We start from the raw sequence: 27,873 nt of genomic DNA, 5'->3' as shown, positions 1-27,873 counted from the left end.
ATGTTGTATTATCTCAAAGGTGAAAAGTCCAGAGTTTAGAAGGTACCTCATGAAGGTTACAAGACTTTAAGTGCAATCAATATTATATGATGTTGTTACAAACAAGACCCGTGGCATTGTTTGCAACTCTGAGATTATATTGCACCAACACACAGTACCATCTATGGATTTTTGACAAATTAAATGGTCATTCTACAGTGTTGCTCACGGTGAGTAGGAAGATCTGCTGTGTAATGTATCATGGAATCTCAGTGATATAACTTCACTTTTTAATTGAATATTATTTGCCATTTTTGACTACATGTGACTATTGTTCTTGGGTAAGCTGTTCAGTTAGACTTTGGTGCCCTTTTAGTTTATCTGCATATCTGAACAATGTACAGGGGTACATTGAGTTTTGAATTTCAATGACCTACAGTAGTTTTATTTGTGCGTAAAGAATCTGTTTCTGGTGGCAGTAATAGTCTTTGTGATCAACTGTATTCCTGTAGTGGCAAGGGTTAAGTGACAGTGAAAATCAGAACAAATCAGAGAATCATGAAATATTTACAAAGAACAAAGAACATTACAAAGAACAAAGAACAGGCCCTTTGGCCCTCTAAGCCTGCGCCCATCCAGATCCTCTATCTAAACCTGTTGCTTATTTTCTAAGGGTCTGTATACCTCTGCTTCCTGCCCTTTCGTGTATCTGCCTAGATACATCTTAAATGACGCTATCATGTCTGCCTCTACCACCTCCACTCTGGCAACCTGTTCCAGGCACTCACCAACCTCTGCAGAAACAACTTTCCATGCATATCTCTCTAAAAATTTTTCCCCCTCACCTTGAACTCGTGACCCCTAGTAATCGTGTCCCCCACTCTGGGAAAAAGCTTTTTGCTATCCATCCTGTCTACACCTCTCATGATTTTGTAGACCTCAATCAGGTCCCCTCTCAACCTCTGTTGTTCTAATGAAAATAACCCGAATCTACTCAACCCCTCTTCATAGCCAGCGCCCTCCATACCAGGCAACATCCTGATGAACCTCCTCTGCACCCTCTCCAAAGCATCCACATCCTTTTGGTAATGTGGCAAACAGAACTGTATGCAGTATTTCAAATGTGGCCAAATCAAAGTCTTATACAACTACAACATGACCTGCCAACTCTTGTACTCAATAACCCAGTCCGATGAAGGAAAGCATGCCATTTGCCTTCTTGACCACTCTATCGACCTGCGTTACGACCTTCAGGGTACAATGGACCTGAATACCCAGATCTCTCTGTACATCAATTTTCCCCAGGGTTTTTCCATTTACCATATAGTTCACTTGAATTGGATCTTCCAAAATGCATCACCTCGCATTTGCCTGGGTTGAACTCCATCTGCTATTTCTCTGCCCAACTCTCCAATCTATCTATATTCTGCTGTATTCTCTGACAGTCTCCTTTACTATCTGTCACTTCACCAATTTTAGTGTCACCTGCAAACTTGCTAATCAGACCACCTATACCTTCCTCCAGATACAATGCAGATTGAGATCATTGAGTCCTTCAAATATATTCAGGCATTGCTGAAATAACTGTAATTTATTGTGGAAGAAATCAGACTTTGCATATGTTAGGGAGAAGGCTAATGGCTATTTTAAGGTCCCTCTTGGCCACTGAGTGCAACAGATAAACAAGTTGTCACATGTGCTAAAGCATTACCAATGACCTTCAAAGATGCTGATAAGGCCAAAAATACAAAAGCTCATTTCATTTTTTAAGCTTAAATTCACATGGAGCAAGGATACATGTTCGATGGATTTTGGCCAGATCCATACCAATCAAACAGTCGCTAAGACTCACCCCTTCTTGTTCTCCTCAATTGTCCAGACGATTGGTATCACACCCTTCCACATTGGTAGGTGCCAACCAAGGAACTGCCCCAGGCACCCAGTTGACACCCATGGCTCAAAGGAATTATGATGATGAGGCCTGAGACCCAATTTCTACAGAACCTTTGTTTTCCAGCTTCTGGTTCATGCTCTGAGCATAGGAACCATTTCAGCTTCTAAAATAGACCTAGACCAATTTTTAGCCCAGAGATTTAATACAACTTACAACTAATAGTATTATTTTCTCTAATATATCCTAGCAGGCTTTTTCAGTTATTACAGTTTTGTTTCTACAGGACTGTGCTTCATTTGGCAATGATTGTGCTCACAACGGCAACTGATGTTCCACATTTTTCACTCAGTGAACCCAAGCCATAGTTGGAATTGTACGGCATGGCCGCTAGGCAGAAGTGGGTACTGCAGATGCTGGAGATTAGAGTCAAGATTAGAGTGGTGTTGGAAAAGCACAGCAGTTCAGACAGCAGGAAAATTCTTCATGAAGGGCTTTTGCTCGAAACGTCAATTTTTCCTGCTCCTCAGATGCTGCCTGACATGCTGTGCTTTTCCAACATGGCCAACACACCAGTTAAACCCTCATGTTCGAAAATACTTTGTCTGTCGTGACCTTCACACCGGCATCATGGACAAGAAGGCCTGACTGAGAAAGTGAGTCTCTATTCAATGCTGTCCGACAGTGAGAGACACTTGTTTTCTTATTTTACCTGAAACGGTTCAAACCACATTTCATCAGACCCTCCAGATTGCTTTAATTTATGAATGATCAGAAAGATACCGCTATCAATATTTTAAATTACATGACTGGTGACAGAGTGTGATAGTTCAGGAATGGAAGTGCCCTGAGTGGTTTGACATCTGCATAGTGAAGAAATTGGAACCAAGCAGCTGAGAGTTCTTCATGCTCTGTGGAGATCATCCAAGAATTGAAAATATAAAATGTTGGATCTCTAAAATCAACACACTGCCTGTTATCCTGTTCCAAATCCTTTTTTTTCAACATGTTTTGTCCTTTTTCCTTCACAATACTTGATGATGATGAGTTTTTTTTGACAAAGATGTTGTTCAACTTGAAAGGGTTCAGAAAAGATTTACAAAGATGTTGCCAGAGTTGGAGGATTTGAGCTATAGGGAAAGGCTGTATAGGCCAGGGCTAATTTCTCTGGAGCATCAAAGGTGACTTTATAGAGGTTTATAAAATCATGAGGGGCATGGATAGGGTGAACAGCCAAGGTCTTTTTCCTCAGATAGGGGAGCCCAAGTTGAGAGGGCAAAGGTTTAAGATGAAGGGAGAAAGATTTAAAAGGGGCATAAGGGATAACATTTTCACTCAGAGGGTGGTGTGTGTATGGAATGAGCTGCCAGAGGAAATGGTGGAGGCTGGTACAATTACAACATTTAATCTGGATGGGTAAATGGATAGGAAAGGTTTAGAGGGATATGGGCTAAATGCTGGCAAATGGGACTAGATTAATTTAGGATTTTTGGTCAGCTTGGACGAGTTAGACCAAAGGGTCTGTTTCCATGCTGTACATCTCTATGACTCTACAGACTGCACTTTGCTTGTGAATGTGAATCAATGTTTTGGTGGCAGCAAAGACACAGTCACTGGAGAGATGCATTGTGGGACAGGAGTAGTGAATCATATCACCCACCCAAATTCTTCCATCAAATATAAGCCCCCTCCACCCGAGTTGTACGTAATAGCACTTTGAAATATTACTTTCCAATATTTGACATTTGATTATGCACAACACAAGCCAAAATCTTATACAGGACAAATATCCTACACAAATTCAGTTCTTGAATGCAGAAAGTATGTGTTATGGTACACTATGTCAGTCCATATTTTGGCCATAGCATTTTAGCTTGCGTTACTTGTGATTGATATTTTTACATTGTGAGTGACTTCAACTACAAAAATAGTTTAAGTAGGTCAGTAGACACTGAGAATGTGAGCTCTCATCTTGTGGGGTATTGAATTGGCAGGCAGGTTTGCTCTGGGTAAACGCAACTCTTTTACCTCTATGATCGAAACTTTGAAATGTGCAATAATCTTTACCTGTGCCACACATTACTTTCAATTTGCATCACATCTAGTAACTTTAGATACTGTTTTGTTTTAGCACAAGTACCTGGTGCCTTGAAATTTGTTGTTTATGTGGGGAAAATGTACAACACATTTAATTGTTTCAATATCACAGAAAATTTTTTTTTGCTTTCTTTGGTTTTGATAAAGAGTGTGTTTTTCACACTAGCTTCATTAATTCACTAACCAGGTATAGATTGAAACCTCAAAACATGAGTAGCTCTACAGCCACAATTTTGTCTAGTCCTCCATCTTGGATTACCCAGGGAGGTTGGTACAATACGACATTTAAAAGGCACCTGGATGGGTATAATAATGTATAGGATTTAGAGGGATATGGGCCAAATGCTGGCAAATGGGAGTAGATTAATTTAGGATATCTGGTCAACATGGACAAGTTGGACCAAAGGGTATATTTCTGTGCTTATGACTTCATGGCTCTACAACTCTAATTCAAAAGCCACAGTGCATTATGTGGTTACCACTTGTTAAAGGTCAAAGTTGAATGGCACAGGAGCCAGTTTTTGGAAATCTCTGAGATTGAAACATTTATCTCCATGTATTTTTATGCTCTTTCTGTGAACCCTCTTCCTGTAAATGCTGTTGCTGCTCCATCTATCAAAATCAAGACAATTGCATTGTTTCTTAGACCAACACATTTTTTCCTGGCAATGTAGAACTATGGAAGTAATTATCTCCTTTCCATGTACAGTCTGCAGATCTTCAAAAGACTAGCTCAACCTCACCAAATCAATGATTTGTGTTTTTGCTTTGTTGCCTCTAACCATATGGTATTTCAATTAACTAGGCAATACCTTAAAATACTCATGTCAAAGAGGCCAGTGATGAATCTCAAATAACTTTTCTTCCATTTTCTCTGCTGTGGGTGAGTGGGAAATCCTACACTGAAGTATTGAACAAAATGCTCCTTTAATTGTGAAGTGCTTTGATGTTTTAACAAACAGATTAATGGGTAGCTGAGAGAGCAACATTGTAACAAGAGTTTTGTTTTTAATTAATGTACTCATATGAGAAAGTTTTGTGGCATAGGGAGTGGTGTCCTTGTGCCTGAACACAGGGCTCAAGTCCAACTCCAGATTCTGATGGTGTGCTCATCACACGGCTAAACAGGTTAAATACCAACCTGCAAACGCAATGGCAGGTGCTAAGAGTGAGAGGTGGGAGAGACTCCTGATCAACCGGCATGGTGGCTCAGTGGTTAGCACTGCTGCTTCCCACCGCCAGGGACTCAGGTGTGATTCCAGCTTTGGCCGACTGTCTGTGTGGGGTTTGCACATTCTCCCCATGTCTGCATGGGTTTGCTCTGGGTGCTCTGGTTTCAAAGGATGTGTAGGTTAGGTGAATTGGCCACATTGTTCAGGGATATGCAGGTCAGGTGCATTAGTCAGGGTAAATGTAGATTAATAGGATAGGGGAATAGGTGGGTTACTCTGCGGAGGGTTGGTGTGGACTTGTTGGGCCAAATGGCCTGTTTTTACACTGTAGGGATTCTCTGATTCTAACCATCCTGTGCCACCTGCCAGACTATAGCCTCAGCTTTAGGAGATCAACATCTTCCAGATAAAACAAGCTATGGAAAATAGATATAAGCACATGCTTGTCTACCTCCTGAATCACTGTACCCAGAAGCCTGCCATGTCTTAAATACCCATCTGTGTGTGTCATTCTGCCTATTCCACCTCATTGCCACTGCATTTCTCCCAGTTCCTGTCCTGTAGCAAGAAATATACTCAACTAATACACTTCAGATCTCAAGAATGAAAAATGGACCTCAAAATCCTTTATTGGTGGGATTTAACCATAATTGAAGGATTTCCTTACATTCACAGGCTCTTAAGTGGTTTTAAAATAATTATTACCATCAAGATGCAAAATCTACATTTACAGATCATTAAGGTCTGTCTATCTTGTATCCTATTTTGGTTGTTGAGAGTTGGGCTATAGATCTGCAGTGGATTGGTCCATGGCTCTAGGTGAAGTACTACAGTTGTTTGTTTGCTCTCGGCTTTCTACAAGCTGGCTGACCAGAAGGCTTCCCCCTCTTATCACCTACCATCAGGCACAATGGAAGGATTCACAGGCTGATAATTATTCTATTTGGTCACATTACAAAAGTATTTTCCACAGCTAACAAGTCCTGGATGTCAGTGTTAGAGATGCAGAGTCAGCCAGATCAGCTTCAGATTTAGTTGACAGCAGATGATGCTCATTTGACACTGTAGCGCTTGGGAACTTGGGATGCTGTGGTAGTGTCTCTACTTCTGAGGCAGGAGACCAGGGTTAAAGTCCCACCTGCTCCAAAGCTGTCATAACCTGTCTGAACAGTTTGATTAAAAATGACAGCGTGTGGTACCGTGGTAGCTATTTTTGAGTCAGTCCCATCTGCACCAGAGATGTGTCTGAACATATAGAGAGCTGCGTTAATTTGACTTGCTCATTTGACTTGGTATTTCAGAGCTGGTTCTTGGGGCTATTGTGGTGCTCTGATAGTGTCCCTTCTCTGGTCCAGAAGACCTGGATTCAGATCCCACCTGCTCCCAAAATGTGTCCCAACATGTCTGATCAGGTTGGTTTAAAAGCAAATATTTGAGCTGAGTTCTTGTTCAGTAGGAATTTGGCTTTTGGACCAGTAATGGGTCTAGAAGAGAAAGGTGAAATTTGGTGTTTGTGCTAAATGATGGATTTACAATAAAATCCATGTAAAATTTTGAAGGACCTTTGCGGCTGAACTCAATAAATAAATGAATAGATTCAAACCCAACGCTTCTGGCCAGAGGTAGGGACACTATCATTGTGCCACAAGTCCTCCTAAGCTTTACTGTAGCAAACAGTAGTACTTGTACAATATGTCTGACGTGTAAGTTGATGGCATAAAGGACTAGGAACTATGGAAAAAAGCTGGTTTTAACCATCAGTTTGCAGGTATCAGTGGAATATCAGTACCACTGAGACATCACCGATGAGCTGCCAATCTTGGAAGAAAAATGGCACTGAAAAAATAAGCTTTGAAAGATCCTCAAATGCCTGAATGACTGGAGAGTAGAGCTGGTGTGATAACGATATCTGTTTGAATTTAATTGGTTCTTGGAACAGAAATGTAAGCTTTGGCAAAAACATTCATTTGGATAAATTAATGAAAACATTTGCAAATTAATTCATAACCATGATTCAGAATTATTCACTGAAAAGGGTGACCTTTGTTCTTGTATGAGCGCAGGCTTTAATAATAGGATATGCCAGGATGCCACATTAATGTTCTGGCCATGGTTTCTGGCATTGAAGACTGGTGAATTAGCAAATGGAGAGGCCTGTGACCTTACAAGTGGGAATGCCATCAGCTGCTGTTCAGCTGAAGAGCAGCACATACAAGCATGATCTGACTGGCATTGTACCAGCAATCCAGCCTGGCCAAGTCCAAATCTGCACATCGCTCATTTCTGAAATTATTACAGATTGTTAAGAAGCTCAAGTTAAATCTGTCCTTTTTTTTCTGAAAGGCTGTGCCCTTCCCACCATTGAAATACAGCAACGTTAATTAATACACACAAACAAGGTCCCATTTTCCTGTAACAATAGTCAATGGCCAGAAGATTCCAAAAGCTCAAACAAGAGAGACTATTACAGCAAATCACTTACAACAGCCACGTCCTTCACATATCAAAGGATTTCTCAAGTGCTTTTTTTAAAAACTAGAGAATGAACTTAGGGCTAACCATTCTGTTTCTAATCCATTAAAGTTTGGGATTTCATCAGTTGGCCTCAATTATTAAGTACATTTCATGTTCTCACACTGCTTGGTGCATTAATCCTCCAAGGAGTTTGCTGCAGCTTTATAAATAATCTGCAGTTCAAATATACTCACAAGAACATACATAAATGGTCTTTGCTAACCACACAGTATGCCTATAGTAAAGAGTACTCATCGCCTTCTTTATTTTAACCTATTTTAGACAGGGATCCCATTGGCCATGCAGAGTGGAAGATCCTTGCTATAAATCTAGGATTCACTGCTACTTGAATTTGGCTACTCTTCATAGCTTCCTGCAGTTCACATTGGAGATAGGGAAAGCTATAAATAATAAAAGAAGTCCTTCTAGTGAGAAAAGAGTGGTCAAACCTCAGCAAGGCATTGCCACAGCATAAAATCTACAATACACAAATGCCAAGCAAAGACTATCTCCAACAAGAAAGAATTTAATCTTCACCCCTTGACATTCAATGGCACTATCATCACTGGTTTCCCCCACTATCAACATCCTGGAGGTTACCATTGACCAGAAACTCACCTGAAGTTGCCAGATAAATGCAGTGGCTACAAAACCAGATCAGAGGCTAGGAATCCTTCAGTTAGTAATTCACCTCCTAACTACCCAAAGCCTGTCCACCATCTAAAAGGCACAAGGCAGGACTGTGATAGAATACCTTCCACTTGCCTGGATATGTGCAGCTCCAACAACAAAAAAAGAAGCTTGACACCATCCCAGACAAAGCAGCCAACTTGATTGGCATTACATTCAGAAACATTCACTCCCTCCATCACCGATGCTCAGTAGCAGCAGCGTGCACTATCTACAAGATGCATTGCAGAAATTCACCAAAGATCCTCAGACAGCACCTTCCAAACCCACAAACACTATCATCGAGAAGAACAAGGCCAGCAGAGGTATGAGAACACCACCCTCTGAAAGTACTCCTCCAAGCCATTCGCCATCCTGACTTGGAAATATTGCCGTTCCTTCAGTGTCATTGGGCCAAACTTCTGGAAGACCCTCCCTAAATGGCATGTACCAACACCAAATCGACTACAGCATTTCAGGAAGGCAATTCACCGCCACTTTCTCAAGGGGCAACTAGAGATGGGCAATAAATGTTGGCCCAGCCAGCGTCCCCATTTTCCTATCAACAAACAAGACAGAGAGCTGGAATTAATGGTATTTGGAGGAAAACCCGCATTTTACACGGTGTTCCTTAATCATGGCATAGAGAGAGATAATTTATATTTATATTATGCTTTCCACAACTTTAGGACATCCCAAAGCTCTTTGCAGGCAACGAAATACTTTTGAATTATAGTTCATGTTGTAATTTAGGATATCCTGGTAGCCAATATTATCAAAGCACAGCTCCACAAATAGCAAGGTGATAATGAGCAGCTAATGTGTTTTTGTGATGTTGGTTGAAAGATAAATATTGGCCAAAACACCAGGGATAACTCCTTGTTCTTTCACTGGAGTCTCGATGTCATGTGTCATCTAAACTACAGCATGTCTAAGTGTAGCACCCTCTCCATTCTGCACTGGGAAGTCAGAACAGATTTTGTGCTCTATTATGAGAACATAGAACTAGAAGCAGGAGTAGGCAATTCAGCCCCTTGAGCCTGCTCCGCCATTTCATGGCTGATCTCACCTTGGCCTCAACTCCCCTTTCCTGCCTGCTGTCCATAAGCTTTCCATTACTAATTAAGATTCTGCCTATCTCCTCCTTAATCTCCACACCACACTCTGGGAAAGTGAATTCCACAGATTCATGACCCTTTGAGAGTAATAATTCCTCCTCAACTCTGTTTTAAATCTGCTACTCCTTATCCTTAAATTATGACCTCTCGTTCTAGATGTCCCCACATAAGGAAACATCACTTCTATGTCTACTTTGTCAATCCTCTGCATCTTATATATTTCAGTTAGATCACCTTTCATTCTTCTTAACTCCAGAGAGCGCAAGCTTAAACAGCTCAATCTCTCTTCATAAGACAGGCCGCTCATCTCTGGAATCAATCTAGTGAACCTTCTCTAAACTGCCTCCAATATAACTACATCCCTCCTCAAGTAAGGGGACCAAAATTGTACACAATACAGGTACTCTCAGTGCAGTCTCACTGATGCCTTGTACAGCTGCAGCAACACTTCGCTACTTTTATACTCCATTCCATCAACAACAAATCTACTTACCTTCTCATTACCTGCTGCACCTGCACATTAGCTTTCTGTATTTTGGAGTAGGACATTAACTCACTACATTCTGACTCGTTGCAAATTTCAGCAATAGTAAGACAGGTCTGAGAAATACCAATAGAATTGTATTTTTAAAAAGCAGTGATGACTATATATTATATCAGAGAGTTGTTTTTATTAAAAATATACATAAATGTGGCCCTTCATCTTTATGTGGAGTCCTACTCCAGAACTTGGATGGCCCTGATTTGTAATCTGGCCAATCAGGTTGTTCATTGATCTGTGAATTCTGTGATTGGTAGACGGCAAGAATGCCGGAGCCTTCTGATCAGGCCTGCTTGATGTAGAGTGACCCTCCTCAAGCTACACTTGCTGGTGACGGGGCAAGTGAGTGGTTCCAGGAAAGTCGAGTTGCAGGAACAGACGCAAACACGTGCTTTGTCAACCTTCTACCCCATGTGAGAGAAAAGAAGAATCTTTATAAAATGAGGAGATTTTTGGATACCAAAATTCTTATTCTGAAAGCCCAGTTGATGTTTAATATCTATAACTCCAGAAGGCCACAAAATGGTTACTGTGGGCAGTTTCACAACCCAGCAATACCAAAGCCACACAAAGAACAGGTCAGACAGAGAGGCACCAGCAAGAGCACTACTCCCAGGACAGGATAATGGAAGCACCTCACCACTTCAGAGGAGACATTAGCACCTACCTGCGAAGAGGAATGGAAGCTCTGAACCCATCGATACTGTCAGGATGTTGGTTTGTATAGAGAATTAGGACATTCCTCCGATAACTGTTTTTCGATTAGCATCATTCTAACTTGATTACTCCGTTTCCAGATACATTCCAGATTACATTGTATTTTCCCCATTTCTAATTAGCCTTATTGTACAGGATTGTTATAAAAAACTGGCTTTCTTCCTCAGCTTGAGGAAGAGAAATTCTGATCTTCCTGCACAGACTGTCAGTTCTGTGTCAGCCTAGTCGATTTCTCTTCGGGCGATATCGTTTGTAATAAACAGCTTGTCAGTTTCACCCGATATGGTTTGTATGGTCTCTGCTTTACTGGGCTAATTTCTCAACAGCAGTCTTCCCTTCATATACTATCTGTTGAACTGTTGGTTAACTTAGAGAAGCACACTGGCTTTTACATCTCAAATTAATTTTACTGAAAGTATTAAAAGAGAAGGTAGATAGATTTTTGAACTATCGGAAAGTTGGCAGCTAGACTGAGCTGGCACGAAAGAGGAATTGAGGCCATGGGGCACATTAACCATGATATTGTTAAATGGGTGGACAGGCATGAGGGGTTGAGTGGCTTACTCTTATATCTAATGTTCTTTTGTAAGTCAGCCTATTGCCTCCAAAAAGCTGGTTTGATAGTGAAAAGTGATCTTAAAACCTTCGAGTGTCAGATCTTTAATGCATTGTGACAATCAACTGTTGATTCTTGGAAATAACACTGGAAATATTACATTAAATAAAACTAACAAAAGGTGCTTTAAGCTATAAATATTTCTAATCAACCTGTTCAGATGTGTTAGGACACAACTCTGGAGCAGGTGGGAGTTGAACTCAGGTCTGGCTTCCTTTGAACTTCACCGAATTCTGCAAGAAAAATGCTGAGGTAGCCTTATATGGTATAGGATTGTGTCTTTTCCTCATATACAACCCCGCCATCTAGTGGTAACCTTTATGCTGAGTTTGGGAGATATTTACCAGAGCTTGAATTCAGTGCATTATATTTTATAAATGGCTATTATATTGCTCAACAATGTCTTACAATTGATTTTAAAAAAGACCTTTACAATCTGGTATGCGCGGAAATGAGTGAGCTACTCTCTGGAGATCAAAGATCCAATCTGATTTGAGAGAACGTTCAATTGTTCTTTATAATGTGATATTCAATAAGACAGTAATTGTACAGAACACTAATAATTTGACATTTGAGGAAAAGCTAGACCGTCTGTGGATGTAGCCTCTGGAGTTTAGACGAGGAAGAGGTGACTAAATTGAAACATACAAGATCCTGAGGGGACTTGACCAGGTGGATATTGGAAGGCTGATTCCTCTTGAGAGAATTTAGAATTAGAGGTCACAGTTTAAAAATAACAGGCTGCCCATTTAAAACAGAGATGAGGAATTATTTTTCTCTCAGAGCCTTTGGAATTCCCTTCCTTAAAAGGAGGGAAATGCAGAATCTTTAAATATTTTTAAGGCAGAGGTAGATAGATTCTTGATTACCAAGGGAATGAAAGATTATTGGAGATATTCAGGAATGCAGAGCGAAGATTAAAACCAGACCAGCCACGATCCTATGGAAGGGCTGAGTGGCCTTCTCTTGTGCTTTGTTTCTATTTGTAGAGGGGGAAGGTAGGGTAATATTTTGGGTGTAGACCTTCAGGAGAACAAAATGTTGAGTGATCTGTTGGTTATTGTTTCATTTCAGTTTCCAGCATTTGCATGGTTTTCTTCTTATTTTATCTGATCGATCCTCTACCCAAGTCACAAGTGATCTCAAAGTGGATTAATAATAGGTATTGTCTCTTAATTCTGTTCTTGCTATGCATTGCTGCATTTAATGATTTTATGGAATAACACACTGTAAAGGACAATGGGATATTCTCATAAAGTACAGTAGATCCCAGGTCACCAAAATTTAAGACACTAATTTACAAAATATGACAGGACTTTTAAGATTTAAAATAATTTGTAAGTCACAGTGTCAGTACAAAGTAACTATGTAGAGCTTGAAGGCCCTGTCTTAGAAAAATGGGCAAATATTTTTTCTCTTTCTAAACACTGACAGCTCTACAGTAAACCTATCGCATTCCGTTACTTAATTTCCTAAGTTAACTTCTTTAGTGAGGGACATTATTTTTAGACCCCTTTTCCTTCCTTGCCTGTCAACTATGGCTGAAAGTATTGATGAACAAACAAGTTAAACCCACACTTTCATTGGGAAAATGGATACCAAAAATGCTGTGAGAGAACCTGACAACATCTGTGTGGGGTGTTACCATTATGAGGTTTAGAAGGTTTTACAGTGATACATTCTGGCACAACATCTTTAAGATGTACGTTTCAATGTATGTTAGGATGGGCATATCGCTTATTATGGATGTATGTAAAGATATTTTTATGAATAAAGTATATTTTTGAAAAAAAAGATTCTCCTAGTTCGAGGCTATCTCATTGCAATTCAAGTATGCTGACTGTCTGAGGTCTTTGTGCTGAAGTTAAATGGACATCTGTTTGTGTATCGGACCCCAGCGTGCCTTAAGTAAATGCAAATATAATCTTGTACAAGTAAGAAATGACTTGGGTTTGTTTGTTGGATACAGTCAAACTCCAATGCTTGTTTCTTCAGATACTACTGTACACATCCAAACTGCTTTAGTGACTATGTATGTATACAAAGATACTTCCATGAATAAAATATATTTTTGAAATAAGAAAGGCATTTCATCCATTCTTGACAGCAAGCCTGGGTGGTTAGATTAATAGAGATCAAAGGAAAGCTTATATTGTTTTACTGAAAAGAAGGTGCAAAATATTTACTCTTGGAGACAATGGCAGTCATCTCTGAGAACAGCATGAGTGGGTTGTATATCTCCCAGACTCGCTGAAAGATGCTGTAGGCATTAGGTTGTAATTAATACACTGTTGACAGTTTGTTTATGTCTAAGATGGAACCAAAGTTAGCTGATTAGCCTTTCCATGGGTTAGCTGATTAGCCTTTCCACAAGGTTGTCTAGTTTCACATGACTGTGAGAAAGAGGACAGAAGCAACCATTTTTGAGATCAGGTTGCAGGCTTCCATATTAGTCGGCAAATATCATATACTAACTCACAGTGGTTGGTAAAATCTGTAGCCATTGGAAAGGCAGAGAGCAAGAGATAGAGGTAGCCAGACATGCACTTAAATCAGAGAAAATGCTAATTCTATGGTTCGCTGCACAACACGTAGGTGGGAGCTCTCACTCATCTTGTATAAAGTGAATCTGTGAGTTATAGAATCATAGCCTCATAGAGATGTACAGCACAGAAACAGACCCTTTGGTCCAACTCGTTGATGCCGACCAGATATCCTAACCTAATCTAGTCCCATTTGTCAGCACTTGGCCCATATCCCTCTAAAGTCTTCCTATTCATATACCCATCCAAATGCCTTTTAAATGTTCTAATTGTACTCGCCTACACCACATTCTCTGGCAGCTCATTCCAAACATGCACCATCCTCTACGTGAAAAGGTTGCCCCTTGGGTCTCTTTTAAATCTTTCCCTTCTCACTCTCAACGTATGCCCTCTACTTATGCACTCAGCCACACCAGGGAAAAGACTTTGTATATTTACCCTATCTGTGCCCCTCATGATTTTATAAACCTCTATAAGATCACCTTTTCAGCCTCCGACGCCCCAGGGAAAACAGCCCCAGCCTATTCAGCCTCACCCTATAGCTCAAACCCTTTGGACCCTGGCAACAACCTTGCAAATCTTTTCTGAATCAGGATTTAAACTAAGCTGGAAGTTTTACCAGCCCAGCCTATGAAGAAGGAACCTTCAGATTAACCTTCACAGTAAAAATCAGTTCTGGAATTATACATTATTCAGCTGGAAAAGGAAAAAGGAAGTAAGCCATCAGCACCTGGGAATAATTTTAGACTGGCTGCTAGGGGATGGCGTGTGCACTAAGACTCAGTGTACAAATGTGGTGGGAGACGTTTGGTTGTAATATCAGTTAGATAGGGAGCCTCATTTCTGTAGTTAAAAGCATAAGCTATCAAAAAAAACTATTGTTTAGTCAGCTTTTTTTAGTTATTTGTTACAGTAAACATTTTAAAATATGAAACCTTGACTTGGTATTCTTTCAGCTGTTAACTGGAAGCCTGAATTTCTCTTTAAAAGCTAGCAATCTTTATAGAGACTGTAACAGGGGAAACCTTGTTCATAGTTTGTGTCCTTCACAAAATTACTGTTGAAGTCAGTGACTTGGGAGTGTGGTGATATCAATCTCTCTCTGGTATTATACTGTTGTATGAATCCAGTGGACGATCATGGAATTTTAAAAGTAGGTAGACCCATTCTACCAGTGAAATGATGTTTCAAAAATGGAAACATCTAACTTGAAGGAATAAATTACTGGGGCAACATTGCTGATGGGCAAGTTGTTGGAGGGAATCGTGGGGGACAGGATTTACATGTATTTGGATAGGCAAGGACTAATTAGGGATAGTCAACATGGCTTTGTGCATAGAAAATCATGTCTCACTAACTTGATTGAGTTTTTTTAAGAAATAATGAAGAGGATTGATGAGGGCAAAGCGGTGGATGTGATCGATATGGACTTTAGTAAGGCGTTCGACAAGGTTCCTCATGGTAGACTGGTTAGCAAGGTTAGATCATATGAAATAAGGAGAGGATTAGCCATTTGAATACAGAACTGGCTTGAAGGTAGAAGACAGAGGGTGGTGGTGGAGGGTTGCTTTTCATACTGGAAGCCTGTGACTAGCGGTATGCTACAAAGATCGGTTCTGAGTCCACTGCTTTTCTTCACATATATAAATAATTTGGATGTGAGCATAAGTGGTATAGTTAGTAAGTTTGCAGATGACACCAAAATTGGAGGTGTAGTGGACAGTGAAGGTTACCTCAGAGTATAATAGAATCTTGATTAGATGGGCCAATGGGCTGAGAAGTGGCAGATGGAGTTTAATTTAAATAAATGTGAGGTGCTACATTTTGGGGAAGCAAGTCTAAGCAGGACTTATACACTTAATGGTAAGGTCCTGGGGAGTGTTGTTGAACAAAGAGACCTTCGAATGAGGTTCATAATTCCTTGGAAGTGGAGTCTCAGGTAGATAGGATAGTGAAGAAGGCGTTTGGTATGCTTTCTTTTATTGGTCAGAGCATTGAATACAGGAGTTGGGAGGTCAAGTTGCAACTGTACAGGACATTGGTTAGGCACTGTTGCGTGCAATTCTGGTCTCCCTCCTATAGGAAGGATGTTGTGAAACTTGAAAGGGTTCAGAAAAGATTTACAAGGATGCTGCCAGAATTGGAGGGTTTGAGCTACAGAGAGAGACTGAATATGCTGGGGCTACTTTCCCTGGAGCATTGGAGGCTGAGAGGTGATCTTATAGAGATTTATAAAATCATGAGGGGCATGGATAGGGTAAATAGACAAGGTCTTTTTCCCTGGGTTAGGGGAGTCCAGAATGGGAGGGCATCAGTTTAGGGTGAGATGGGAAAGATTTAAAAGGGACCTAAGGTGCAACGTTTTCATGCAAAGGGTGGTGCGTGTGTGGAATGAGTTGCCAGAGGAAGTAGTGGAGGCTAGTACAATTACAACATTTTAAGAGGCATCTGGATGGCTATATGATTAGGAAGGGTTTAGAGGGATATGGTCCAAATGCTGGCAAATGGGACTAGATTAGATTAGGATATCTGGTCGGCATGGACGGGTTGGACCAAAGGGTCTCTTTCCATGCTGTACATCTCTATGACTCTATGAAACAGTTGAGCAAGATGAATTGGATTGGCTGTGTTTGGTGCCACCACAAATCCAGGGTGTGCACTCATCACACATGCAGTCACTATGACTGTACTGTCACAGTCAGCAATGCTACAGGTCATGTCCTGATTACACTAAATTGAATTAATTGTACCACAGAATGTGTTGCCTGTTTAAAACTTAGAGAGACACTTAAACCACAAATTCAATTTATTGAAGTGTAGTGTAGTGAGCAGCGTGAAGAGAGATGCGGAGAAGTGATGCATGGATGGGTTTGGGGAATAGCCAGTGTGGTGTCTTGATGAGAATAGTGGTAAGGCACGAGGTGGTAGGCAGGGGGGCGGGGTCAGATAGCAGAACAGGGCAGTGTGGCCTCAAAGTACTGAGGGGTAGTGAACTTTCAATGGGCAGTGGGCACACAATGATGATGTAAGCAGCACTGTGAATATGCCAACCTCCTGTTCCAAGGCAAATTGATGATGTCAGCAGCACTGACCTCCTCTTCTTGTGCAATGGCATGAAATGGTGAACTGGATTTTCTTTTTATTCTTTCATGCGTTGAGTATTTATTGCCCCTGCGTATTTGCCACTGAGGTGTAGGATAGCTCTGTCTTTGTTGGTTCTTTCAAACAGCCTTCACAGTCATGATGGGCCAAAGGGGCTCTTGTGCTCTATGAATCCCCAAGAAAGGCCACAATTCAGTGGACTGGTTTATTCGATTTGACCCAATTTCTGTCTCACTGGCCGACTCATGGGATGCTACAAATTGTCTCTCAGTATTTCAGGTTACGTTGAAATGTGATTCAGTTGAACATTTTTTTTCTAGGTCCACATGTCTGTCAAAATCTGGAACCTTTTCAATTTTTCCAGACAGGGCTCATCTCAGTCATATCAGGAACTTATCAACCTGAAACATTGAACCTGGTATCTTCCTATCCCATATGCCAACATTATAGAATCATATAGATGTACAGCTCGGAAAGAGACAATAGATAGACAATAGATGCAGGAGTAGGCCATTCTGCCCTTCGAGCTTGCACCACCATTCAATATGATCCTGGCTGATCATCCTTAATCAGTATCCTGTTCCTGCCTCATCTCCATAACCCTTGATTCCACAATTCTTGAGAGCTCTATCCAACTCTTTCTTAAATGAATCCAGAGACTGGGCCGCCGCTGCCCTCTGGGGCAGAGCATTCCACACAGCCACCACTCTCTGAGTGAAGAAGTTTCTCCTCATCTCTGTCCTAAATGGTCTACCCCATATTTTAAAGCTGTGTCCTCTGGTTCAGCACTCACCCATCAACGGAAACATGTTTCCTGCCTCCAGGGTGTCCAATCCTTTAATAATCTTATATGTCTCAATCAGATCCCCTCTCAGTCTTCTAAATTCAAGGGTATACAAGCCCAGTCGCTCCAGTCTTTCAGTGTAAGGTAATCGCGGCATTCCAGGAATTGACCTCGTGAACCTACGCTGCACTCCCTCAATAGCCAGAATGTCTTTCCTCAAATTTGGAGACCAGAACTGCACACAGTACTCCAGGTGTGGTCTCACCAGGGCCCTGTACAGCTGCAGAAGAACCTCTTTGCTTCTATATTCAATCCCTCTTGTTGTGAAGGCCAGCACGCTATTAGCCTTCATCACTACCTGCTGTACCTGCATGCTTACCTTCATTGACTGGTGTACAAGAACACCCAGATCTCTCTGTACTGCCCCTTTACCTAAATTGATTCCATTTAGGTAGTAGTCTGCCTGCCTGTTCTTGCCACCAAAGTGGATAACCATACATTTATCCACATTAAACTGCATCTGCCATGCATCTGACCACTCACTTAACTTGTCCAGGTCACCCTGTAATCTCCTAACATTCTCATCACATTTCACCCTGTCACCCAGCTTAGTATCATCATCAAATATGCTAATGTTATTGCTAATACCATTTTCTATATCATTAACATATATTGTAAAAAGCTGCGGTCCCAGTCCCTTCGGTCCAACTCGTCCATGCTGACCAGATATCCTAACCTAATCTAGTCCCATTTGCCAGCATTTGGCCCATATCCCTCTAAACCCTTCCTATTCATAGACCCATCCAGATGCCTCTTAAAATGTTGTAATTGTACCTGCCCCTACCATTTCCTCTGGCAGCTCATTCCATACGTGCACCAGTGTCCCAACATGGAGAGTGACATATAATTTATAACTGAGGCACTATCACATTTGGAAAATCATAATCAGCATTTTTTTTTTGTAAGATCATGGTTACCATTCTGTATTAATGAAGAGGGAGTATATTTCATAACCTAGATTGTTGAAATGCAATATGCGGTATCCAATGGGAAAGGGGGCCAGAAATTGGTTTAAATACTTTCTAAATCCTTCCGGTCTACAATGACAATTGGAATTGTTGTTTGTTCCTGAAAGTTCTACTTGTAGGTATCTATTAGCCATCAACCAGCTCAATCAATATTTTTTCTTGCCTTCCTCTGGGAAGAATAACTGCTGCTCAACACCTTCCCAGGTGACATACCATAGATCAGGAACCCACATCATTTGGTGTCAGCATGGTGGCTCAGTGGCTGGCACCAGGGATCTGGGTTCGATTCCAGCCTTGGGCATCTATGTGTGTGGAGTTTGCACATTCTCTGCGTGTCTGTGTGGGTTTTCTCCAGGTACTCTGGTTTTCACCCACAGTCCAGAGATGTGGATTGGCCATGCTAAATTGCCCTGCAATGTCCAAGTACGTGCAAACTAGGTAGTTTAGCCTTGGGAAATGCAGGATTATAGGGATTGGGTAGAATGCTCTTCAGAGGGTGGATGTGGACTCAATGGGCTGAATGGCCTGCTTCCACACGGTAGGGATTCTATGATTCATCAATTAGCTTTAACCATAGCTCAGTGGTAGCTGTCTCTTCTGCAAATGAAAGGATTATAGGTTTGTGTCCCATGCCAAAGATTTGAACACATAATCTGGGCTGGCCTGCAATACTGATGGAGGGCTACATTGTTGGAAATGCCATCCTTCAGGTAAGACATTAAACCCAGACTCCATCTTTTTCTTGGGTGGATACAAAAGACCTTATGACATTAAAGGCAGAGGAGCTCTCCTGGTGTCCTATCCAATATTTGTCTTTAACTAGCATCACTTGGGGGAGGCAATGGCCTCATGGTATTATCATTGGATTTTAGATCCAGATAATGTTCTGGGGACCTGGGTTTGAATCCTGCCACAGCAGATGGTGGATTTTGTATTCAATAAATATCTGGAATTCAAGAATCTAACGATGATCTTGGATCCATTGTTGATTGCTGGGAAAAATCCATTTGGTCCTTTAGGAAAGGTAATTGTTGTCTTTACCTGGTCTGGCCGACATGTGACTCCAGACTCACATCAATGTGCTGACTCTTTACAGTCCTCTGGGCAATAAATGCTGCCTGGCCAGTGATGTCTTCATCCTGTGAAACAATAAATAAATCAGATTTTCTGATCATTACCTCATTGCTATTCCTTGGAATCTGCTATGTGCACATTGGTTACCACATTTCTTACATTATAACAGTAACTATGCTCTAACAGATATTACCTCAATTTTAAAAGACTATAGACTTACAAGTTATAAATATCCTGCATGATGCTTTCCATAAAGTCAAATGCAATACTGAATTTCAATAATTTGTGAAGTACAAGGTAGCAAACTGTAAATAAAAACATAAAGTTTCAAATGTAATGTAGTTGACATTTCTAACTTCAACCATTACCTTTTGTGATGCAATGCTCAAACGGATATTTGATTGTTAAAAATATTCTCCAACTGTTGCAGAGTAATTTCTCCAATTGCACTGGTGATTGTTATGGACACATTGTAAGTTCTCTTATTTGTCAATGGTTGATGTATTTTCTATGCAGGAGGTGTCTTTTCTTACCCCTTTAAGAGAGGAGCAGCAAGCTTTGTGAATTTAAAAATAATGGTTATTCTCACACATTATCAAAAATGTAAACATGTCTCACACTATCAATTTCTATCTCTCACTCTCTTACATACACAAGATTGGATACAGATAAAGACATTGTACTTTTACAAAATACAATTATCTCAGTCACATCCCGTGTGTCAGGTCTCAGATAGTTTAAGTTGAAGTGAGGGTCTCAGTAGGCAATAATTTCTCAATAGGTTCTGGTGTTTCTTGTAGTTAAAGTTCTAAGAAGTCAATGCTCAGCTGAACTTCAACTGAAATGGCTTAGGTGAAGTCCTGCGGTTTGGATGCCCACTCTTTGTGATTTCACTAATCTGCATGATACTTAGTGCGCACACCATTTCACTCAGTGCAATTCCAGTGTTTGCTCATCTGTAGTTTTCTGGGATTTACACATACGCATTGTGCATGCATTGTGTGCTTAGTTATATGTTGCGCGTGCACAGTCAGCCATTTCAATCGTAATTCAGAAAAAAAAAATCCAGTGATATTCTCCACAAGGTCACTGACCTCATGAATGATGGGGCTTTACTGTACTTTGGTTCCTGATGTCATATAGCTTTTTTCCAAGTCTGATTCACAGATTGGCTGAACAAATGGTTTTGATGCTTCAGTGATTCTAATTGCAAGCAACAACTTAGAAACATGGTAAGTCGGACCAGGAATGGGCCATTTGGTCCTTTGAGCCTGTTCCATCATTCCATATGATCCTGATTGATCTTTTGTCATAATGCCATATTCATACTTTCTCTCCATACCCTTTGATACCTTTAAAATCTATAAATGCATCTATCTCTTTCTTGAATATATTCAGTGACTCACCTCCACAGCCTTCCAGGCAGGGTGTTCCGCAGTCTCACGACCTTTTAAGTGAAGAAACCTTTCCTCATCTCAGTACGAAATGACATATCCTGTATCCTGAGACAGTGACCCCCCTGGTTCTAGACTCCCTAATGAGGAAAAACATCCCCCCCCACATCTAGTCTGTCCAGCCCTGTTAGAATTTTATATATTTCAATCAGATCCCTTTTCATTCTTCTAAACTCTAGTGAATACAGGCCCATTCGAACCAATCTCTCCTCACAGGATATTCCTGCCATCCCTGGTATCAGTTGAGTGAATGTCTGCTACACTCCCTCTTTGGCAACCATATCCTTTAAGGTAGGGAGACCAAACCTATGCACGATACTCCAGACGTGTTCTCTGCAGTGAGACATCCTGACTTCTGAACCAAAATCCTTTTTCAATGAAGGCCAATATACCACTTGCCTTCCTAATTACTTGTTGTATCTACCTGTCTGCCTTCATTGGCTGGTGTACAAGGACACTTAAATTGCTTCCTATATCTACATTTGCCAATATATCACCAATTAAGTATTACTCTGCCTTTCTGATTTTCACACATAGTATATAACTACACAACTACCAATTGTCCTGCAACTGCCACGTATTTGCCCACTCACTCAACTTGTCTAAATCACCTTGAAGCCTCGTTGCATCCTCTCACAACCTCACCAGTTTTGTGTCATCAGCAAACTTGAAAATGTTGCATTTAGTTCCTCACCAGGTAATTTATACATTTCATAAATAACTGGAACCAAGTGCTGATATTTGCGGTACCCTACAAGTCACGGCCTGCCCTCAGAAAAAGAGCCATTTATTCCTAATCTCTGTTTCCTATTTTTAAACCAAGTCTCAATCCCTATGCCAGTATAACATCCCCAAATGAAAATGTGCTTTCATTTTCCCCGCTAATTTCTAGCTGCTCCTTTAAGCAGAGCAAGAAACTTTGCTGTCTCACCACATGACTTTTCACAATTTGAACTATTTTCCAGATAAGAACTTGTGGCTATGTAGATTCCAACATCCTATGTTGTGCTTTAAATCCCTTGAGATTTACCCAGTCATGTCTGGATGGGAAAAACCATGGTGTTACAATGGAATATTGATTATGATCATTCACTTCTATTATCACAACTGAATTTCAAATTTCCTATTGCAGAGATAGTCTGCAAATGCCTTTGTGTTGACTCTGACAGAATTCAATTGGGAAGAGTGATCCTCTAATTTAGCCCCGTAATTGTAAATAAATGTATAACTACCCAATTAAACCACCAAAATGATCAATTTGCCTGACTGACTGCTATTCAGGTTAAAACTAATCCACACCAGGTTTTGTATTAACAGGGAAATAACTATTTGACTCTATTTATTGTAAACAAGCTTATTCTTTAACAAATGGCAAATTCTGGAGGCAACTGCCCACTGTAAATGCACTGACTTATTTGTGGAGTTCATACTTTTCAGTATCTAAGTGGATTTGAAGGGATATGGTACAGAACAGAAAGTGGTTGTTTCCATTAGGAATCCCACTGACCTACTGAACGTGAACTAATTCTTACCCTACATCCTTTACACTATGGCTGAAAAGGATAAAAGGGCATAGCGGTAAAAGATTAGTCAATCTAGTGGTTGCTAAGAATTTCCTGTTGGTTCTTAGCTATAATGATTTCCTTCACAATTCAGTTAATTACAGAAAATACAGGAAATGGTTGCAACAGGAAATTTCTTCCTACAATTTCATTCTGACAAGAAAGAGTAGACTTGGATACACGCCACTATTTGATCCTGGCCACCCTGAATGCCTCTTCTGCAGCTGACTTTTTTCTTTTACTGAATATTGAGTATTCACTGCTGAGTCCTGTGGAAGCAGAGTGACTCAGTAAACTAATCAATGATGTAATCACCTTGTCATATCAGTATCAGTAAGGAGATTGCATTTACTATTTGTGCTTGTTTTTCCTAACTGGTTATTGCATGCTATCACTTTACTGGCTTTGTAAAGAGAGGCACCAAAGTATGATTAATGTTGCAACATTATTATGTTACCAATTGTTTAAATTGGTAACAGATTTAACAGATGCAATCATGAAACTTTTGCAATAATTTGTGCTAATAGTTTCCTAATGCAAAATTATTGGTTGAAGAAACGTCTCTTTCCCATTAGACACAGGGAAGTCCCCCACCCCTCCAATTGGATTAATTAGCACACTCTTGAAGTGTGAACTTTCTCAATGGCCAAAATGGTGCTTTGGAAAATAACTTCATCAGGAATTAAGCTCACAAGATATTTATCAACAGAAGTCCAACCTTGCTAAGATGGGAAAACTACTTGGGATGGATGTTATTTTTACGGTGTCAGTTAGCTGATGGCTGGTTACTGATGCCAGCAGTGTGGGTTCAATTCCTGCACTGGCTGAGTTTACCATGAAGGAAACTCTTCTCAAATTCGCCCCTGCTCTGAAGTGTAATGACTCTCAGGTTAAACCTCTACCAGTCATTTCTCTCTAATGAGAGAGCAGCCCCATGATCTGGTAGGTCTATGGCAATTTTACCTTTCATCGTTAATTAGATTAATTGAGATTGAATTTTCATATACAATTATTTCCCATTCTCGAATAAAAAGTCTTTTCAGATTTGTCAAGTAAACTGGCCCATGCTGAATTTATGCTGACTCACTCTGATTAATCTGTATATTTGTAAATGTTTACTCACTTTACCTTGAAATATGGTTGCAGATAATTTGGGTATCAGGAGGATTAAGACAGGATGTTTTGAAACAAGTGTAACTGTCATATTCCATTCCAGATTGTTCACAGACAAAGCCTTACATAGGGCTGGAACAATGGCACAAGTTTTATAGTTGGTTCTACTTCTGACAAGCATATGGTATTCAAGCCAATGCTTTCATTAGTTCAATCATAAGAAACAAGTCAGCTTCTAATGTGTGTGTCAATGGATATAATTAAAAAGGAATTTGTCCACAATGACAAGTGGAAAAATAATATGTTAATATTTCACTTTATCCATAGCATGCTGATTGGGAAGTAAGAGGTCAGTGGACTATGGCACAGAACAAGACTTTTCATTATGTGCAAGAGAACTGCAATACATACAAAGAGTGGAATCTGTGCCACAGTGACATCTGGAGGTGATATGGCCAAATGCCATTCGTTTCATTGCTCAAGGTCATTGATTTGTAGCCCATACAGACAAATAGGCAAGATTGCAGACTGTGATCCTCAGAAATGCCAGCAAAAGGTCTGCTTACCCCAATTAATTATAAACCTGAGACAAAGTATAAATTTAATGTGAAGCAGAAAAAGATTCCAGTTATAACATCCCACATGGCAAGTGAAAATTTCACTTCAGTCACTGTACAACATGGCTAGTGGTGCAATCAGTTGCTGTAGCTGGGGTACTGGTTCAGCCAGTGAGTATCTTGTATACATCATGTGGAACTCCTGCAGTCTGGTGAGTTGCGGAGGGGAGCTCTGTTTCTCTTTAAACAACTCACAAAGAGATAGAGTGGGTTGCTCAGCCGAAAGTGCAATGCAGTCTGCACCTCCTACAGTTCAAGGTAGAGTGAGTAATCATTGAGAAATACACAGGTTAATCAGTGAGTCAGCAGAAATTTGGCACTTGCCAGTTTGACAAACCTGAAAAGATTTTCGATGAAGTGTTAGAAAATGGTGAATATAATAATTGTATAAGAATATTTTATTTAGATTAATCTAATTGACAATAAAGGGTAAAATTGCAAAGCCAATTTTGACAGTATTAGGCAAGAACTTTCAAAAGCTGATTGAGCGCAGATGTTCGCAGGTAAAGGAACAGCTGAAAAATGGGAAGCCTTCAGAAATGAGATAACGAAAGTCCAGAGAAAGTATATTCCTGTCAGGATGAAAGGAAAGGCTGGTAGGTATAGGGAATGCTGGATGACTACATAAACTGAGGGTTTGGTTAAGAAAAAGAAGGAAGCACGTGTCAGGTATCGACAGGATAGATTGAATGAACCTTAGAGTATAAAGGCAGTAGGAGTATACTTAAGAGAGAAATCAGGAGGGCAAAAAGGGCACATAAGATAGCTTTGGCAAATAGTGTTAAGGAGAATCCAAAGAGTTTTTACAAATACACTAAGGACAAAAAGGTAACTAGGGAGAGAATAGAACCCCTCAAAGATCAGCAAAACGGCCTTTGTGTGGAGCTGCAGGAAATGGGGGAGATACTAAATGAGTATTTTGCATCAGTATTTAATGTGGAAAAGGATATGGAAGATATAGAATGTAGGGAAATAGATGGTGACATCTTGAAAAATGTCCATATTACAGAGGAGGAAGTGCTGGATGTCTTGAAACACATAAGTAGATAAATCCCCAGGACCTGATCAGGTATTCCCTAGAACTCTGTGGGAAGCCAGGGAAGTGATTGCTGGGCCTTTTACTGAGATATTTGTATCATTGATAGTCACAGACAGGTGAGATGCTGGAAGACTGGAGGTTGGCGAATTTGGTGCCACTGTTTAAGAAAGGAAGTAAGGACAAGCCAGGGAACTATAGACTAGTGAGCCTGACGTCGGTGGTGGGTTAGTTGTTGGACAGGATGTACATGTATTTGGAAAGGCAAGGACTGATTCGGGATAGTCAACATGGCTTTGTGCGTGGGAAATCATGTCCAAAACTGGATTGAGTTTTTTGAAGAAGTAACAAAGAGGATTGATGAGGGCAGAGTGGTAGGTGTGACCTACATGGACTTCAGTAAGGCGTTTGACAAGGTTCCCCCTGGGAGACTGGTTAGCAAGGTTAGATCTCATGGAATTCGGGGAGAACTAGCCATTTGGATACAGAACTGGCTCAGAGGTAGAAGACAGAGTGTGGTGGTGGAGGGTTGTTTTTCAGACTGGAGGCCTGTGACCAGTGGAGTGCCACAAGGATTGGTGTTGGGTCCACTACTTTTTGTCATTTATTTAAATGATTTGGATGTGAGCGTAAGAGGTATAGTTAGTAAGTTTGCAGATGACATCAAAATTGGAGGTGTAGTGGACAGCGAAGAAGATTACTTCAGACTACAACAGGATCTTGATCAGATGGGCCAATCGGCTGAGAAGTGGAGATGGAGTATAATTTAGATAAATGTGAGATGCTGCATTTTGGGAAAGCAAATCTTAGCAGGTCTTATACACTTAATGGTAAGGTCCTAGGGAGTGTTGCTGAACAAAAAGACCTTGGAGTGCAGGTTCATAGGTCCTTGAAAGTGGAGTTGCAGGTAGATAGGATAGTGAAAAAGGCATTTGGTATGCTTTCCTTTATTGGTCAGAGTACTGAATACAGGAGTTGGGAGGTAATGATGCGGCTGTACAGGACATTGGTTAGGCCACTGTTGGAATATTGCGTGCAGTTCTGGTCTCCTTCCTATTGGAAAGATGTTGTAAAACTTGAAAGCATTCAGTAAAGATTTACAAGGATGTTGCCAGGGTTGGAGAATTTGAGCTAAGAGGTTGAACAGGCTGGGGCTGCTTTCCCTGGAGTGTCAGAGATTGAGGGGTGTCCTTATAGAGGTTTATAAAATCATGAGGGGCATGGATAGGATAAATAGACAAAGTCTTTTCCCTGGGGTAGAGTCGACCAGACTAGAGGGCATAGGTTTAGAGTGAGAGGGGAAAGGTATAAAAGAGACCTAAGGGGCAACTTTTTCACGCAGAGGGTGGTACGTGTATGGAATGAGCTGCCAGAGGAAGTGGTGGAGGCTAGTGCAATTGCAACATTTAAAAAGCATCTGGATGGGTATATGAGTAGGAAGGGTTTGGTGGCAAGTGGGACTAGAATGGATTGGGATATCTGGTCGGCATGGATGATTTGAACCAAAGGGTCTGTTTCTGTGCTATACATCTCTATGACTATGACCTACCAGAACATAGGGTTGTTCTTGCATTAGAGATAAAAGGTAACTCTCAATGCCAGCAAAACCAAGGAACTCATTATTGACTTTCAGCAGGATGTACTGTTAAACTCATGGGAGTGGTCATCAACAACAAGCTCTTCATGTGGACGCATTGGTTACAAAGACCCAACAACGTCTCTTCTTCCTCAGACAGCTGAGGAAATTTGGCGTGACAGCGAATACCCTTGTTGACTTTTATAGGTGTGCCATCGAAAGTATTGTGTCTGGATGTATCACTGCCTGGTATGGCGGTTACAGAGAGTGTTGAACTCGGCCTGGACAGTCACAAAGGCCCTCCTCCCTTCTATTGAATCCATCTACCAGGCCCGCTGTCAAGGAAAGGCTGACAGTATTCTTAAAGCTCCATCCCACCCTGGCAATGTTTTTCTACAACCTCTACCATTGGGGAGAAGCCTGAACATGTGCAGAAGCCTGAACACATGCACCAGCTGGTTTCGGAACAGTTTCTACCCTACTGTTGTCAGAATATTGAATGGACTCACAAACTCTTAACATTCGCCCGTATCTGTGTTTTTGGTTTTGCTGCTGTTTACCTATTATTTATTTATCTATGCTACTTAACTCTGTGATCTGCCTGTATTGCTCGCAAGACAAAGCTTTTCACTGTGCCTTGGTATACATGACAATAAATAAATAAATTTAA

General features: G+C 40.7%; 1 long non-coding RNA gene across 1 annotated transcript; it reads left to right on the top strand.

Annotated features, from left to right (window-relative positions):
- Positions 1–70: 70 nt before the first annotated feature.
- On the top strand, positions 71–27,873 carry LOC148138631 (uncharacterized). Its single transcript, XR_015753743.1, has 3 exons — positions 71–209; positions 24,302–24,743; positions 27,261–27,873. It is a non-coding gene; the product is annotated as an uncharacterized LOC148138631 (long non-coding RNA).

The sequence above is a fragment of the Chiloscyllium plagiosum genome, unplaced genomic scaffold (assembly GCF_037043375.1).
Source record: "Chiloscyllium plagiosum isolate Xiang-an unplaced genomic scaffold, Cpla_swu_hap1 HiC_scaffold_39, whole genome shotgun sequence".
Lineage (NCBI taxonomy): Eukaryota > Metazoa > Chordata > Chondrichthyes > Orectolobiformes > Hemiscylliidae > Chiloscyllium > Chiloscyllium plagiosum.
The sequence above is the reverse complement of the archived record's forward strand: the minus strand, read 5'-3'. Positions and strand labels throughout refer to the sequence as shown.